At 37.3% G+C, this 14,684-nt stretch overlaps 1 protein-coding gene across 1 annotated transcript in view; it reads right to left on the reverse strand.

The window, feature by feature from the left end:
* Window positions 1–11,000, reverse strand: part of LOC131438910 (uncharacterized) — a 205,073-nt gene extending 194,073 nt beyond the window's left edge. The window contains exon 1 of the mRNA XM_058609304.1: window positions 9,285–11,000. The gene's annotated coding sequence lies outside the window, so the exon portion shown is untranslated. The remainder of the gene's footprint in view (window positions 1–9,284) is intronic.
* Between the last annotated feature and the right edge of the window lie 3,684 nt (window positions 11,001–14,684).

Below are 14,684 nucleotides of genomic sequence, written 5' to 3' on the forward strand. Positions count from 1 at the left end.
CAAACGTTTTTTTTTTTTGCAAATAACCGCTGCCGTTCGTAAATAGAGATTTCTGTTTACGACAAGCGCCACCGGTGATTTGTTTGCCATGTTTGATGTATGTTATTAGGTAACGTTGAATAATGATCGTATGTGAAGTCCACAACAATCTACTATTTAGAACTTATGTATTTTGGTTTATTTTTTAAGAATACTACAGAAAATTGAAATTGAGAAATATTTAATTTTAATCATGCAATTTTTGAAAGCTAAATTAAAGAGAACTATTTCTCCCCGGTTTTCCTTATCATAAATCTACAATCTAAGTGACACCAATGCCTACCTTTTGTCGTGAATACGACTTACTTTACTATGGGGTGCCTTTTCAAAATTAGCCATATGGAAGAAAAGGCAGAACTTAATCGTGAATATCTCGACTTGTATTAATGGTAGCAAAATAATTCTTTCACCATTTCATCAAAAATATGATCAGCAATTTAGGATAATATTTTGAACAATGTGAGATAATCACAAACAACTCAAAAATTAAGTTTTCTCAAAATTTGAAAATAATGCGGAAAACTCTTTACTTTCGCTTGGATTTTTCGCGCAAGGACGACGATTTCGAGGTAGTCAGGCACATATCTTCAACTGAATGCGTATAAAAGGGAAACCGTGGTCGAAAATCGAACATTTCTTTACGTGCGTTCGGTGGAAGCAGACGTCGTGGGAGTTGAACCATCAACCAGCAGCGACGGAGAGTGCACCTTTTGCGTGGTTAAAACCTCAAACGCTCAGGTAGCAGCTCTCATTCGCTTGCTGGCCATCAACACGAGAAGACTGCCATTGCGAGAGTTAAACCATCAACCAGCAGCGACGGAGAGTGCACCTTTTGCGTGGTTAAAACCTCAAACGCTCAGGTCGCAACTCTCATTCGCTTGCTGGCCATCAAGGCGAGAAGATTGCCACCGCGAGAGTTAAACCATCAACCAGCTGCGACGGAGAGTGCACCTTTTGCGTGGTTAAAACCTCAAACGCTCAGGTAGCAACTCTCATTTGCTTTTCGGTAGTCGTAACGAGAAGTTCAAATTTCAGATATTAGTTCCGCAATATAGGTTTAGTATTCAGAGCCTGCGTGCTGAAACTGTATTCCGGAACTAATTTCAGTTTCGAAATTGCAGTTCTAGAATTCAAACTGGATTCTGAGTCTGTTATTGGTTCTAAATTTAGTTCTTGAACTCAGGGTCCAGTTCTTTATTCCAGACTTCTTCTATTCGGTTCTTTTTAGAACCATAATAATACTCGTAAAGAATTATGCGGAAATTTACTTTACTGTACTCTATACAACTCATTCTGGTAGTCATGGCGGTCTTCAAGTTTCAGAGCTTAGTTCCGGAATATGGGTTTAGAATTCAGAGTCTGCGTGCTGAACTAACTCAACTCGTCACTTTTCATCACGAACGCTTTCATAAAAAGTTCTTTTCAGAGCCACCATTTTTTATTATAATGAACTATACTGCTTATTTCATAATATTTAATTGCGTTTCAGAATGTTTAATGTAACTAATATGTAATTTAGTCTAGGCGCATCGTTTAAATTTCTAGTAATGAAAGAGGGGTAAGTTGCACAATTCAAACAATCGATCAATTGCCAATTCGAATTCGGAAGCATAAATAAAGCGTGTCATATTCGTATTCACGACATCCAGTTATGTCTCTGACATTACACACCCGTACTTTTTGATAAACGGCATTTATCCCTTAGAAATAAGTAGTACATGACGATCCATTTTCTTACACTGTTTTTTTCGGGTATATTTCGATTCAATATTTAAGCTTTTCTGATAAATCTGAATGAACGATATAACGAGTCGGTTCATTCTTACTTTCAATAATAAAACTAACGGTGGGTAATATTAGAAATAATAGTGCAGAGTCGATGTGGACACACAATGGTTTATATATACAGTCTGTTACATAAGAGCGTAGTCACGATTACACGCGATCGGTAAAGTGGAATGGTGTGATATTTTTAATGTGGAACACATTTTTGTTTTCTATATAGGGGTGCAAATTAGAAACTCAAGAAAAATACACGTAGAAATGTGGTCAGGTTTTGAACAATTACAGCTCAGTCAATAATGTATCAATTATTAATATTATGTCACCATTTGATTGGTAATATTTCTACGTATTGATTTGAATGTTCATAGGCATGTATTTTTAATTGTGTATCAATTAAAGGCTGATTAATAGCAAGCAGTGTCCTATTTTATCTGAAAACATCTCCGATATACCGGTTTTCCCTGCCATAGTCAACGGTTTTGAATGAGTAAGCGATATATAAAAGGGAAAGCATCGCTCTGATTGGTCAATCGATGCAAAAGCGAAGCTTTTGGAAGCATGCGAAGCTATAAATATAAGCAAAATTATAGATAACGTTTCAGTCCTACGCGTAGCATCCTAGAGGTAGGTTGTTGCTAAACAGCAAGACAGAAAGTGCCATAAAACGATTTAAAGCTTTAATTGGTATGCTCTGATCTCGTGTCATGCAAGATTGGATGAAATCCCATGTTTTGTCGTTCCGCCTGAGAAATTGACAACTACCCCAGGGTAAATTTTGAGTGCATAAGATTAATTTGTAATTTATATAAGATGAACTCGATTGATAATGAGAAATAGTTCATCGCTTCAACCGAAATCGCAGAATGGTTGTGGTATAGAAACGCTATAAAAATAAATGCTTGCATGCAAAACTTGAACACAAGCTTGGCGAAGAGAAGCTTAAATATATAATTGCATACTTTTCGGCTGTTGATGTAATTTCGTCGGCTACAAAAGGCGACAAACAGAGTCTATATTCTGGGTTCGTGTGTTCAGTGTTGGTTCCTAATAAAGATCAATCTAAGCGGCCTCTCGTGCATTTGCGTTCAAAAGTGTGACGATTAATTGAAAATGTCGATCATTAGAAACTTTGGTTGCCTTGTACCACCCCAAGTAGCAATCCGAAACTAGTTCTGATACGACAAAGTCCAAACTATGTTGCAACAAGAGCACGAATATGTGTTTTATGTTATACTGGTTAAAACATGGTGACAGCAATGTTTCATCATAACATAACTAGTTACGAAATAGTTATTTAGGTTTCCAATCATAACATCTTTGTGTCATATTGAATTAAATATAACTTATGAGCTATCGTTACTTAATCCAAACATATTTTTAATCACAACAATGCTTCTAGCCACTAGTTGAAAATGAGTTTATTTGACGTCAATAGTAGCAACCCATAACAAGTTTCGATGCCACTTAACCCAACTGTGTTGCAACAAGAGCACGAACATGTTTTTTATGTTATACTGGTTAAAACAAGGTGACAGCAGTGTTTCTTTATAACGTAAACATTAAACTAACTATCATTTGTAAGTTATCGTTACTTGATTCTAACATATCTTTAATCACAGCTATGGTTTTAGCTACTAGTTGAAAAAAGGTTTATTTTCCGTTGCGAAACCATTATAAATACGTTAACGTATATGTGAATCGTTACTGTGAATTGATATAGCAATAACTTAGATATTATAAGATTATAACATATAATTTCTTCATTAATTCAGATAGTTATCGGTAAGTTTTCCCAACGTTATAATAACTAAAATGCAAACAAAACAACCTTTGTTGGCTTGAATATGGCGAATACAATATGGAGTCTCAAGAAGTGTATGAAATGTAAATAAAACCAGGATATTACTTTTTTCAAAACTACTTTTTGCCGAAAATAGTGAAAGGCAGAATAGTCATTTTTGTTCTATGCACTGTCATAAACACGAAGAAAATAATATAGGGATTGAACATCGATTGTGATAATATTATGATTCTCATGATAAATTAATTTAAAATAATGAGAAATCACTCAACTTGGAATAATTTTAAGCATTCTGGGTTATTTCGTTGTTTATTTTTCATATCTTCATAAACAGATTTGATTGAAGGCGCATAAAAAACAGTTAAGTAAAATTGAATTCCGCTCGACAATTTATGGATCGTTGTGAAATTTGTACCTTGTATCAAGTTTGTGACTTAAAGTACTTTTCTGCTTTTTTATTGATGATAGAAAAGTATTCTGGATTCATTCAATGTTTATAATGACGATGGTGACTAAGTTTCAACTAGTTTACTTGGAAACAAGTTAATTTCAAGCTATGAAAAGATAAGTTATTTCAGTATGGCATTATAACGTAACGACAACATATTTTTAGCCGATTTAACAACTAGTAGAAACTGCGCTTTTTGAGTCATGCAAGTGGTTAGATGTTAGTAACTATCACTCAAATATCTGGTTGCAAACTAGTCACAAACAAGCTAGCGTAACAAAAAATGTTACTTGGGACATCAATGGCTTGAACAACCCCATGGGGCTGATCCTTGTAGTTTTTTTTACCTGTTGGCCTGCTAGCTCCCGTAGAATCAGCAGCTGATCGGTATTCAATATACCCAAACCGAACACGGCGTTCATCATACTTCCGTCATCTACACGAAGCACAAAAGCGAGTATTCAGTGAGCGAATGGACGTAACTCAATTTTGTCAACCACTCACTACACAAGCTACGTGTTTACTTTACAGAACCTCAAGCGAAATTGTAAAATGGCATAAACAGGTTCCGTCATCTAACATTTTTTTTGAGCTAGCAGTTATTTCGACATTGGTAACCTTAATGTCACTTCTGATTTGATAGAAACTTAGTTTTATCCTCCCGCTGAACGAAAATGGTTGTGTATACACGTTAAAATAGTGCAGTTTTACTTTGGAAATCATGGTAATGTTGCGGAATGTGTGCCAAAAAATCATCTTCTCGGATGAGGCACATTTTCATCTCGGCGGGTATGTTAATAAGCAAAATTGTCGCATCTGGGGGACGGAAAACCCGCTCGTTATCATGGAGAAGTCGATGCATCCTCAGAGAGTGACGGTTTGGTGCGGATTTTGGTCTGGCGGCATCATTGGGCCATTTTTCTTCAAAAATGATGCAGGAGCCGCCGCCACGGTCAATGGCGAGCGCTACCGCGCCATGATTAGCGATGGGTTCTTCCCGTTACTTGAAGAGGAAAACTTGGACATCATTTGGTTCCAACAATACGGCGCTCCATGCCACACAGCCAACGCTACGATCGATCTTCTGCGCACAGTCTTCTAATATCGAATTATCAGTCGAAATGTCGTTTGGCCACCTCGGAGCTGTGATTTGACGCCGTTAGACTATTATCTTTGGGGGGTTGTCAAAGATAAGTGTTATGTTGACAAGCCAGAGACAATTCAAGCCTTGAAAGACTACATTCGTGCAGCCATAGCTGAAATAAAGCTGCATACAATCGAAAATGTACTAAAAAAATATCGGTGGTGGGTAATATCAGATACATAACTGGATGTCGTGAATACGAAAACAACTGACATGTTCCTCAACACTTCCGAATATCAATAAGTTGATCAATTGTATGAATTATGCAAGCATTCCCCTTTTTCACATTTTTCGCAAAAACAAAGAAGGCTTCACTTGATCTCGATTACTGTGAATTTCACACAGCGAAAAGTGCACAAATATAACCAAACTGTACTAGATTTCCACTAAACTGAGGATATTTCCCTTCGATTTGCGAACAACAAATTCCAATAGTTCTTTAGAAAACTTAGAACGGCTAATTTTGTGTGATGCTCTCCACCATTGTCCTCTTTTCGTTGCTTTTTCACCAATGCAAATGACTGGCAGCTGTGACATAATCGCTCTTGTCGGAAGCGAAACTAGCTTTGCAAACGACACACAATACATCTGCTTGCAGTGGCGATAGAATCCAAACTGATCCAATTTTTGTTAAGAAGGTTTCTTTTTACGTGATTTCGTTTGTAGCTTTTTCACTAATGGGCGGTCCTAGCGGATATAAAAATAGCTGCATACAGAATTTTAATGTCGATTATTTCATTTCGGAATTGCATAATTTATTGAAAGAAACTATCAGGATGCTGTACGGGATTCATTCCTGCCTTTCAGAAGGGCCAAATTGAGGAACTCACTACAATATTAAGCCCTGTGCGGAACATTTTTCTCTAACGATTTGTTGTACAGCAGCAGATATTTTGTTCTCTTCCTCAGAACGCGTTCTGATTGGCTGGTGTTGACATGGGTCAAATGATACAGGTTTATCAATAGTGTACTATTGAAATACTTCAATGCTGTTGCTATACAGGTTTAGGTTGAAAAATTGCGATTCTATTGGTAGTTAGATTATATAAATCCTAAATAAGCTTTCAAAATACGAGAAAGGCAAACGCGCCCTATAAATAATCCTCTTTGATACTCGTTTATACCAAACATTTCAGAAAAGTTTAATTTTGAATTATTTGAGATTATGTCACAAAATTGAAAATTTTATCATAAAACTATAAGGATCAGCCCCATGGGGTTGTTCGAGCCCTTGATGTGGAACAAGGCAACCAAAATTTCTAATGATCGACATTTTCAATTATTCGTCACAGTTTTGAATCCGCTAATGCATGAAAGTTTGCTTAGTCTTTATTATGAACCAACACTGAACACGCGAACCTAGTATATAGACTATATTTGTCATCATTTGTATTTGTTTTTAGCCGACGAAATTACATCAATAGCCCAAATGTATGCAATTATATGTTTGTACATGCTTGCGATACAGATATCGACATTTAAGCTTCTTTCCACCAAGCTTGTGTTCAAGTTTTGTATGCAAGTAGTTATTTTTATAGCGTTTCTCTACTATTACTACCATTCTGCGATTTCGGTTGAAGCGATAAACTTTTTCTCATTATCAATCGAGTTCATCTTGTAGAAATAAATCGTATGCACTCAAAATTTACCCTGGGGTAGATGTCAATTTCTCAGACGAAACGACAAAACATGGGATTTCATCCCATATTGCATGACACAAGATACCAATTACAGCTTCAAATCGTTTTATGACACTTTCTGTCTTACTGTCTAGCATGCTTTACGTAGAACTGAAACGTTAGCTATAATTTTGCTTATATTTATAGCTTCGCGTGCTTCCAACAGCTTCGCTTTTGCATCGATTGACCAATCAGAGCGCTGCTTTCCCTTTGATATGTCGCTTACTCCTTCAAAACCGTCGACTATGGCAGGGAAATCTGGTATGCGGAGATTTTTTGCAGACAAAATAGGACACTGTTAGCTATTAATCAACATTTCAATGATATACAATTAAAAATACATGGCTATGAACATTCAAATCAATACGTAGAAATATTTCCAATCAAATGGTGACATGATATTGACTTTCATTTGAATCTAAGTTTGTGAAAATCGGTTCAGCCATCTCCGAGAAAAGTTAGTGCAAAAAAAACGTTACATACACACATACGCATATACACACACAGACATTTTGCGTACTCGATTAACTGAGTCGAATGGTATATGCCACTCGGCCCTCCGTGCCTCGGTTCAAAAGTCGGTTTTCACAGTGATTGCATAACCTTTCTATACTAGAAAGGCAAAAATAGATACATTTTCAAAACAAATAAATAATCAAATCTACGGTTTTTGGAAATATTACGTCAAATTTTCCACGCGGTTTTTTTTTGCACGGTTTCCTCATTTAACGCGGTTTTATTTTACACGGATTATTTTAACACGGTACGTAACCCCCGTGTAAAAAGAGACCTTAGTGTAGTGAATAACAAGATCTGCCAAATAGATGAATTTAGCAGTAAGTTTTATAAAAATGTGCACACTTCTTTCGCCATCGCTTGTGAAAAAATACTCATGAAATTGAAAATTTTCACTAACCGCACTGTAATACCGGAACAGAAGTCGGATCTGGATCAGCTTTTCGGAGACTTTTTAAGAAATTTCAAGACCTTTTATCTGCATCTTAGTTTTTGAAAATCGGTTAAGAAATTTCCGAAAAATGTGCCCATTCTCTTAATTAATTTGCACATATTACTTTTTAATGCCGATACCGGAAGTCGGATCCAAATGAAATTCAGGAAAATTGTATAATGCCATAAGACCTCCTAATTGAATTTAAGTTTGTGGAAATCGTTTGAGCCATCTCTTAGAAACGTGAGTGACCATTTTTTTCCTTTTTTCGGTGCATATCGCCCTGTAATTCCGGAATCGGAAGTCGGATCGGGATAAAATTTAACAAAAGTCTATGGGACAATAAGACCTTTCATTTGAATCTGAGTTTGTGAAAATCGGTTCTGTAATCTCTGAGAAAATTGAGTGAAATTATTTGTCGCATATACACATACATACATACACACGCAGACATTTTTTGACCTCGACGAACTGAATCGAATGGTATATGGCAATTGGCCCTTCGGGCCTCGATTGTAAAGTCGATTTTCACAGCGATTGCATGGCCTTTCTGTGTGCGAAAGGCAAAAGACTTGACAATCTCCCCTCTGCCTGATTTGAAATGAGACTTTCACTTCCGGAAGGAAAGTTGAAAGCTCAGTATGGAATACTTTACAGTCGGAGATCATCACCGTTACTGGAGGCATAGATTGTTGTTTCTTCCAGGAACGACAAGTGTCCATGTTGGAGATTTTTAAAGAATTTTCAGAATCAGATTCAGATTGTTAGACGGCATAGGATTAACGGAAGGTGAGTCCATCCGTATTGTTTTCTTTGTTGCCTTTCCGGCTGGGCACAGGCACTTTTGAATAATATAAATTAACTAGGTTAAATTAGTCTTGGGATAGACTCCTAGTTTAGATAAATCTTGATAAAGACTTGTTTAGTGTCTTAAGAAAGACTGATCAGCTCGAAGAAAAATTCTTTGGGTGGCTAGCCTTAAAAAGGCTGATTAAATTATTCGTCTTGAAAAAGACTGGTAGTGATTCAGGTAGCCTTGGAAAAGACTGAAGCCTTGAATCGACGCAGCTCTAGGTAGCCAAACAATTTTTTGTCAGGAGCCAAGAGCTATTCCTGTGCGGTGCGAACGACTGTCTAACACAGACTGATCACTGATAATTTGAACAATGATATTGTTTGTGATAATGATTTCCAATACGGTTCCATCCGATGATCACATCTCGCGCAACACAGAGCATTACATTTATCTCTAAAATTAATTTTCTTTGCGTTTCATCTAAGAGGTCATGCAGAAGTAAAACTTTAGGCTGACCCCTTAATGACTGTAAAAATAGTTTCGATTCGAAATTCACATCCGGTGAAAGTAAAACACAATATTTTGTTGTATCAAATTCGGCCAGAACCAGAAAAGATAAAACGATTAAAATACCACAACTTACCACCAAATGTTCGCCGGTGCCAGTCAGACTGTGATGTCAGCAGCTTTCCCTTTGAGTTTTACAACAGCCGACAGCACAACGCACCGAACTGACAGAAGCAAAACAATCTGCGCCTCACGATGATTCGCTTTACGAAGTTCAACCTCTAACCTTGCATCCCTTAGGCAAGCCAATAAAAAGATCCCATTTGGTATCACTCAGCACATTTTTCCGCTATCATCATTTGCCCTCACTTCCCATTTTTTCGTCTGACGCACATTTCCGTTATCACCAAAGCAAAGCTCAAGGAGCGTAGCAGGCGGAATATTTACGACTGACTTACGTCGAAGCAACTTCTGGCAGCCTTCTTAAGCCTGTTCCCGGATTGCCTAATTTCACTAATCACTTTCGCACATCATTATTCACATAAATTCGCAATCGCTTTCACGGTACACTCGCTCTCGCACTACATGATGTTATTTTGGTTTTCACAAAAGTGTTTGTGTGTTTCTTGGTGCACGATTCACACGGGAACCTCTGCAGTGGCATACATTTAGGCGCTTTGTTTCAGCTTTCCTGTGCCTGAATTACCATTTGATGGGCTGTGCTGTTCGCTCTTTTCGCACGACAAAAAAAAATTCTTCTGTTCCAACCGGAGGCTTTATTGGCAGGGAGGAAAACACTTTGTATTCCAGCTATCATCCATTCACGGTTGGGTGGGTACTTTTTCTGCCTGCCGGCCTCAAACAAGGATAGAACGAACGAAGGATAGCACACGAAACAAACGAAGAAATTTGTTACAAATTTATTACGTTATGATTTATGGTATACTTCCAGGAACGGTGGAACATACAAAAGCAGTTTTTTGTGCTTCCCCAGGGCAAAGACAGCCTACCAAATAAACAAACAAACAATGGTCCGAGACGGGGCACTGGATAGCTTCACAGAATGGTTCGAGTTGGAATATCTAATATTTTACTTTAACGGGGAATATTATTCATCAACTTTAAATGAAATTAACTTACGGCAATAATTTCCACTGATTACAAGATCATTTCATTTTTCATCTGGAACTATTTCCAGGTTTGCGCCACCGCGTGAATATTTCTGTATTCGAGTGTTTAATCAAAAGTCGGCTTAGCAGAACGAATTTCCAGCAGTGTATCGCCCGAATGCAGACACGAAACTAGTCGAATGCCATCGTGGCACGTCTGTTTTTGTTGCGACAATGACGGCATCTGCGAGCGAACCCATCGTTTCACTGCTACCGAACAGAAGTTACCACCCCCACCATCATCGACATCGGCAAAAAATCATTCCTCCTTACCATTCACCGTTCCTTTGCCGAAAAACGTCCCCTTTTTATCCTTCGCACGAAAGAAGTCTTCAATCGCAGTCCGAACAACAAGCTATAATTGCTAGTTAAATAGTTACACACTTTTGCGGTACCAACACTAGCTTCCAAGTGACACCACTACAAAGAACCAGTAATCATCATCAGCACGCTACAACTGTCATCATCATCAACTGCTACTGCTTCTGCTACTACTACTACTAGCAACCACCCCTTTACACAACATGTGCTTCGCACGCGCTCGGAACTATTCATCCCATCGATGCCGCTATCAGGAAACACCACCCGCACCCACTCTCTGTCAACAGGAAGCTTTCCACGCACTCGACAGACCGAGCGACGTTCTCGCAGAGTGAAAAAAAATCAACCGAACCGAAGCGATACCGTGTCCAAGGATAACTGAATGCTCCGCGATATATGCAACAGCTAAATCAGTACAATGTTGTTCGGGTTGTTTTGAACCGAATCGTTGACAGGTGGACTCGGTGTCGGAGTTGGTGATGCGCATGTGTAGCGGAAAACGTCAGCTTGTTGGTAGGCGATGTCGGAACTCGGGATTGTAAGCGGACTGCTGTTCGGTGTGAATTGATTTTAGCGAATTACTGAGTTTATTTCTATAACATATAACATTCTGGACATTTATGAGTAAAAAAATCAATTATTTGTTCATTTTCTCTGGACAGCCTGTGTTATCGTCTTTCATTTGTCATTAAAATAGTTCTATTATGTTGTTTATTCCATGAGATAATTTGAAACAAATTTACCCAGATCCAGATCGCTTACGTCATTTATTGGGTAACATTGCTGGAACCGAAAGTCTCATCTATAGTACATTTGAACTAGAGATGGACAAAACAGTTCATTTAAAAAAACCGTTCAGAGTATGATTGTTCTGCCGAATGCACTGAACCGTTTATTAGATTTTGTATGTTTCAGTGGAAACCTTACGAGAGCAAAAGATTATCACCCCCATTCTTGTTTACGGCTGTACGCGATACGTTCGAAAGTATGTGAAATTCGTATTACTGTTTACGTTCGAATCAATCGCACTTTCAAACATCGTACATGCATAAGAACAACGCCAATCCAGCTGTGAATCATCAGTTCTGGTTCAGACTTAAGTTATAATGAAAAATGTTTGACATCATTTGTTATTTAACTTGATTTTTCGCTGATTTTGTATCATAATGCTTGTTTACGTCTGTATCGACTATCCAACGAACACGTACTTTCGAATGAATGTGAACAAGCCATTCTTGTTTTAACTCGAATGTGTACGAATGCGATTCCTGTGCAAAAGAGGAATCGGCATTGCAGGTTGTTTTCAGAAAGATTCCAAGCATCAAAGAAGTGATGAATGCTACATGACAAATAAATATCCTACTCTAGATCAATATGATCAAAGTCGGTAAATAAAATTTTGAAATAAAACTTCGTGTAAAGTATAAAAAAAAGTATTGAAAATAACAGTCCGATCAGTGGTATCTGCGAAAAATTTGTTGAATTTTTCCAGTAATTTTGTCATGTTTTCGATAGTCTACATATTTATTACATTGTTAAAATCATACATTTAATATAAAATAAAACATATTTACCCATGGCGTATTTTCCATAAAGTACAGGGTTCGCCATGTAACTTTTTTCAAACGGTTCATCCGATTTCAAAATTTTTTTTTTCAAATTTAAGTACAATCCTTCCGGTTAATTGTGGAATATAATTTCATTCAAATGGCTACCTCAACTGGCCTTGCAGTACGCCATACGGTCGGTCCAGTTTTAGTGTGGAACACATTTTTGTTTTCTATATAGGGGTGCGAATTAGAAACTCAAAAAAACTACACTTAGAAATGTGGTCAGGTTTTGAACAATTACAGCTCAGTCAATTTTGTATCAATTATTATTTGAGTGGAAATATTTCTACATATTGATTTGAATGTTCGTAGCCATGTATTTTTAATTGTATATCATTGAAATGTTGATTAATAGCTAGCAGTGTCCTATTTTGTCTGCAAAAAACCTCCGGTATACCGGATTTCCCTGCCATAGTCGACGGTTTTGAAGGAGTAAGCGATATATCAAAGAGTCAATCGATGCAAAAGCGAAGCTGTTGGAAGTACACGAAGCTATAAATAGAAGCGAAATTATAGCTAACGTTTCAGTTCTACGCGTAGCATGCTAGAGGTAGGTTGTTGCTAGACAGCAAGACAAAAAGGGCCATGAAACGATTTGAAGCTTTGATTGGTATGCTCTGATCTTGAGTCATACAAGATCGGATGAAATTCCATGTTATGTTGTTTCGCCTGAGAAATTGACAAATTGACCCCGGTATATTTTGAGTGCATAAGATTAATTTATAATTTATATAAGATGAACTCGATTGATAATGAGAAAAAGTTTATCGCTTCAACCGAAATCGCAGAATGGTAGTAATGGTAGAGAAACGCTATAAAAATAACTGCTTGCACACGAAACTTGAGCACAAGTTTGGGGAAGAGAAGATTAAATATCGATATCCGAATCGCAAGCATGTACAAACATATAATTGCATACATTAGGGCTATTGATGTAATTTCGTCGGCTACAAAACAAATACAAATCACAACAAATAGAGTCTATATTCTGGGTTCGCGTGTTCGGTGTTGGTTCCTTATAAATATCAATCTAAGCAGACTCTCGTGCATTTGCGGATTCAAAAGTGTGACGATTAATTGAAAATGTCGATCATTAGAAATTTTGGTTGCCTTGTTCCACATCAAGGGCTCGAACAACCCCATGGCCTTGTAGTTTTGTCGTGAATACGACTTACTTTACTATGGGGGGCCATTTCAAAATTTAGCCTCTGAGAGAGTGATAAGTTTTTGAACGTGAATATCTATTGTTGTACCTAACGAATCAACATAATTTTTGCTACATGCCATCGGAAATATGATCACAATTTTATGATAAAATTTTCAATTTTGTGACATAATCTCAAATAATTCAAAATTAAATTTTTCTGAAATGTTTGGTATAAACGAGTATCAAAGAGGATAATTCATAAGGCGCGTTTGCCTTTCTCGTATTTTGAAAGCTCATAGCTCAGTGATCTGTGAAAGGATTTATATAATCTAACTACCAATAGAATAAAAAATTTTCAACTTAAACGTGTATAGCAACAGCATTGAAGTATTTCAATAGTACACTATTGAAAAACCTGTCTCATTTGTCCCATGTTAACACCAGCCAATCAGAACGCGTTCTGAGGAAGAGAACAAAATATCTGCTGCTGTACAACAAATCGTTAGAGAAAAATGTTCCGAACAGGGCTTAATATTGTAGTGAGCTCCTCAATTTGGCCCTTCTGAAAGGCAGGAATGATTCCCGTACAGCATCCTGATAGTTTCTTTCAATAAATTATGCAAATCCGAAATGAAATAATCGACATTAAAATTCTGTATGCGGCTATTTTTATATCCGCTAGGACCGCCCATTAGTGAAAAAGCTACAAACGAAATCACGTAAAAAGAAGCCTCTTAACAAAAATTGGGTCAGTTTGGATTTCATCGCCACTGCGAGCAGATGTATTGTGTGTCGTTTGCAAAGTTAGCTTCGCTTCCGACAAGAGCGATTATGTCACAGCTGCCAGTCATTTGCATTGGTGAAAAAACAACGAAAAGAGGACAACGGTGGAGAGCATCACACAAAATCAAACGTTCTAATGGCTCTAAAAGTTTTCTAAAGGTTTCTTTTTACGTGATTTCGTTTGTAGGTTTTTCACTGATGGGCGGTCCTAACGGCTATAAAAATAGCAGCATATAAAATTTTATTGTCGATTATTTTATTTCGGATTTGCATTCCATCGAAAGAAACTATCAGGATGCTGTACGGGATTCATTCCTGCCTTTCAGAAGGACCAAATTGTGGAACTCACTACGATATTAAGCACTGTTCGGAACATTTTTGTACAGCAGCAGATATTTTGTTCTCTTCCTCAGAACGCGTTGTTCCTGGTGTTGACAAAACGAGACAGGTTTTTAAATAGTGTACTAATGAAATACATTAATACAAGTCGAGATATTCACGATTAA

Source organism: Malaya genurostris, chromosome 3, assembly GCF_030247185.1.
Source record: "Malaya genurostris strain Urasoe2022 chromosome 3, Malgen_1.1, whole genome shotgun sequence".
Classification (NCBI taxonomy): domain Eukaryota; kingdom Metazoa; phylum Arthropoda; class Insecta; order Diptera; family Culicidae; genus Malaya; species Malaya genurostris.